The following is a 4,709-nucleotide window of genomic DNA, read 5'->3' as shown; positions in this document are numbered from 1 at the left end:
GCCCTGGGAAACATGAAAAAACAATGGTGTACATGGTAATGGCATAATTTCCATTGTAGGTGGTGGAGGATATGACTAAAAGTCTCACAAGCATGGAGATCCCGGAACCAGTATATCTTTTTTGGCTAGCAGTGTGTATTTGTGATGCAGAATTGTGACTTTTCATTTTAGTAAATAGTTCCAGTATACCAATCATTCAGTAAAAATCTTTTAAGACTTACTTTATTTATTTACTCTTTCTCTCTCTCTCTCTCTCTCTCTCTCTCTCTCTCTCTCTCTGTGTGTGTATGTGTGTGCGTGCTCGCGCACACACACACATGTCTCTGTGGGAGTATATGCATGGAAGTGTAGGTGCCTGAGGAAGCCAGAAGAGGGAGGTCGATCCCCAGAGCTGGAGTCATAGGCAGTTGTGAGCCACCTTACATGGGTGCTGGGAGCCAAACTTGAATCTTTTGTAAAAATAGTCCATTCTTAATCACTGAGTCATTTCTGCAGACCTTCATTCAGTTCCCTTTTAATAAACGAAGCCCCTGAAGGCATCAGAAGTGCAGCCGGCCCGGGGCTGCACCAGGCCACACCCTTTCAGCAGTGGGACTTCTCTCAGCAGTGCAGAGAGGCAGGAAGTCTGTCGAGGGACTTGGCTCACCGATGGCAATGCGCGGGATGGAACCATGAAGCAGCAGAGGCCGGCGGGATATCCTTAAGCACCCTGAACAAGGTTGTTACAGCTACTGTATTGACCAGCAAAATTGGACAGGCAGTGACAGAGATGGCGTAGCCCACAGAAATGCGGAAACAGTTACCAGAACATAGCCGTCCTACAGACAAAATGGATAGAGAGTCTCCTAGGCTATTATTTTGTTTGTGATTGTAGAAATGATTTGTTTTTCAAAGAACAACTTTTTACTAAACAGCTATGATTCTAGATCACACGTGTGTGTTATGAAGTGAGAGAAGTCTGTGTGGGAAAGTTACATACTGTGTAGTTTCCGGCTGTATAGCAATCTGAGAAAAGGCAAAACTATGGATTTGGTAAGACCAGTGTTTGCCAGAACTTAGGAGTGAATATTAATGGGCAGAACACAGAAGATCAATAGGGCTATAAAATAATACCGTATATATAGTGAAGGAAGGTATTACACATCTTGCAAACGTTGGAGCATTGGCAGTACCGGGAGTGAACTCTAATGTAAACTGTGACCTTTTGTCAGATTGATAATCTACATGGAGCCATTTGTTGTAGCAATGGTTATGTTGTTGGTAATGGGGACCTGTGTGTGTTGAGAGGAAGAGACATGTGAAAACAGCTTCTACTTTCCACACAATTTTATTGTGAACCCAAAGTACGCTGAAACTTAGTTTTTTGTTTGATTGTTTTGTTTTTTAAAAGTCATAATTTCTTTTGCATTGTCTGGATCTGATGCGGTGTATAGATCTGAACCTGAAGAGGGAACAACCCTGAGGGAAAAAGCTCTAGGTTCTTTCAGAGCGGTGGTTTCCTGGGTCTTCTCTAGGCCCCTAGGTCCTCCATCTTCTGGCCATTTGGTTTATTTTGCACTGAGGAAAAGAGGAAGAGAAGGGACTGTGTGCACATTGGGGATGCTTCTGGACACCATTGAAATTAATATTCAGGGTCAAAGCCTTGCCATGATCCTTTTGGTAGAGTGGAGACAAATAGTAATATGCATAATTCTGGCAGAGAGAAGCCTATAGGACGCCCATAGAGCCTGTGAACTCTTTCTTCCGTGGGCCATTTCACTGTCCCCTATGAGTGAGTCTGAAGCTCTTGCCATTTGGACCTCCACATAGAGCCCTAGTCATGTGGGTAAAACCCTTCGCAGCAAAGATGGCTGAATGGCTCTCAAATGTGTAGCATCCCAGAGAAAGAAGTGATGGAGATCAGTGAATGAATGAATCCTTCATTCATTCAAGTTCATTCGAGGATTCCAAGCACAGAGAGGTGGTAATTCCCAAGGTTCCTTCATTTAACTCTCCAGCCTGGTACCATTGGAGCTAATGGCCCTAGGATGGTAGCTGATGACAGCTATGATTAGGAGGTCTGATCACAATAATTATACTAGGTGTGATATCTTTGTTTGCATAGACTAATAGGCCTGAGATACATTGTCATTGTTTTGAGGTGGTTTTATATCCTAAATTATAATAGAGTCTGTGGGCAGGGTGGATATCTCACTACAAGAGTCTCAGGTATAATTTACATATAGATGAAAACAATAACAGTAAATGTGTATGTTCTTTCCAAAGGGCTTATGATCACTGCTCCACCCTGTCATAAGAGAGTATATAGAGATGTGGATTATCTGTGCAGACTGCCATGGTGGTTTAGTACATTGATGATATGATAATATGTTGGTTGGCCAGATGAGCAAGAGATGATTGGCATGTCAGAAGTCTTAATGAGATGGCCATGTTCCAGAGGCTAGGGCACAATACCTCCCATGGACTAAAGTTTGTCATCAGTAACCTTCTTAGGAGTTCAGAAATCAAGAGATGCCAGTAAATTTCCTCCAAATAAAAGACAAGTTACAGTGTCTCTCAGTCTCCCACCCTGAGGAAGAAACAAAGACTGGCAGTCCTCTTTGGGTTCCGAAGGCAGCAAATTCTACATCTGGGAATTCTGCTCCAGCTCCTATTCTGGGAAGCATGAAAGACAGACTGCAGCCCAAGGCAGGAAGTGACTCCACAGCAGGTCCAGACTCTGCCATGTGAGTCGTGTTATCTGATGAACCCAAACCGACTGGGGGGCATCAGCGGTAGGCACGGTCTCACGCACAGTTAAGGGTCTTAGAGAGAATCGAGCATGTGCTTTATGTTCTGGACAGTTTGTTATATGCCTATATCATTATGTACCTTTAGGAAACTGGCATCTCCTGTGACACTGGACTATCTATGAGAAGCCGTGTAACCAGGTATTTGTGTACTGTGAGCGAAGTCCAATGACTCCACTGTCATACAGGTCTAGCAGGGTCTGGGGTAAAATCAAAGCAGTTTGCCTGTGACAGAGCACCAGGGGTACCAGAAAGACAAGGAAGCTGCTTGAGCCTGGGCATTTGACCCATGGTGTCTCTCACTATGACATTGATGTCGTTTGCTCATCTTCACCAGATGAAGAAGGTGGGAAAAGCTGAGTTTTGTGTATAAAGATGTTGGCTTAATACTTGAGTACAAGTAAGAAGTAGATGGTAGATAAACTTCAGTGGTAGCCTTGAAAGATGATAGAAATACTCACAGACCACAGATATAGGCTTGGTTGCTTCCTTTATATGTAAAAAGAATAAAATCTGAGTTTAACAGACTCATCAGTCTCTTGCCTTGGAAAAAGACATGGCAGGAGAAAGGATGGAGGCCTGCTGATAACAAGAGAGACATACCTAGCTGACATGTGCTAGGCTGTGGTCACCCTCTCTAATGCGCATGGATAATGCATATGTAACTATAGCAACAATGATGATAAAGGGTCTGTGTGACCCCAATGTCTCCATTCCCACAGGCGAGCTTTTCTAGTTATGGCCCCTGATGAGCATCAACAGGGGAGAGCAATGTTACTATGATACCTTTGCTGAAGAGCATCAAGACTGCTAGGTTGGCTACAGTGGGTCCATTTCATCCTGGTAGGTTAATGGTTCATATTTACACGTCTCACAGTCATGGACATACATTTGGGGCATGAATTTGCTTTTCCTGTCTACAGTGTTTCAGCTGACACTTACCTATAAGCAAATATTTACCTCTTAAATTAATGTATAGAGATTTGGCTTCTACCATCTTAACACACTGCATGCATGACACCTTTGGGGACTTTTCTTAATAGAGATACATTTTACACTTGCTCGTCAAGTGTTATACCTGTTCTTGGCCCACATCAACCCTCAACTGTTTTTCTCTTTAGCTCTGTTCTGTTTTGCAGAAGTGTGAACAACGATAGGATCATCTCCCAAGCTTCCCTATAACGTGACTTCTATCTGGGTTTGGCCATGGGAATCACAGAAAGGAGATCAATAAGTAGGAAGAAAAGAGGCATTTCTAGAATTTTCCCCTGGTGGATACCATCTCTCCTTAGAATTGTAGCATTTACCTGGTGACCTTATTATACTCTTAGGAACAGTTTCTTCTGACTTTGATACTTTAACCTTGAGGTAATGGTGGCTTTTGCTAGTGACAATTTTTTTGAGTGATCTTGTTTGGTTTCTCAGTTCACCTGTCACACAAGTAACTAATTCCATGCTTTAAAATCCCCTCTATTTAGAATAATTCATACTTAAAAGTAAATGCTGTTGAGACAGTTGATATTCATCTAGAACAAAATAGTTTCATATCTCACACAGTAAGCAGAACCAATTCCATGTTGATTGGAGACCTAAATGTAGAAAACATCCCATGTGAGTGACAGAAGAAAACATGGACCATTTCACTTAGGAAGGAGAAAACTTTCAAACTGTACAAAAAATCCAGAAATAACCAAAGAAGGGATTGGCAACATCAGTTACACAAACAGTGAAAAGTGTTTTTTACATGGCAAAACAATCCATGTATAAGCCAAGGGCAAATGACAAGCTGCAAGACTTAGAGCAGAGGTTATTTCCCCAAGAAATAGCTAAATCAGAAGTTGGGAGAACACTGTGGAATGTGAAACAAAATGGACAAGAAAACTATGCCAGTTAGTGTTCCTAAACACAGGAGAAGGCAGT

This window comes from Phodopus roborovskii, unplaced genomic scaffold (assembly GCF_943737965.1).
Source record: "Phodopus roborovskii unplaced genomic scaffold, PHOROB, whole genome shotgun sequence".
Lineage (NCBI taxonomy): Eukaryota > Metazoa > Chordata > Mammalia > Rodentia > Cricetidae > Phodopus > Phodopus roborovskii.
This window is presented reverse-complemented; position numbering follows the sequence as displayed.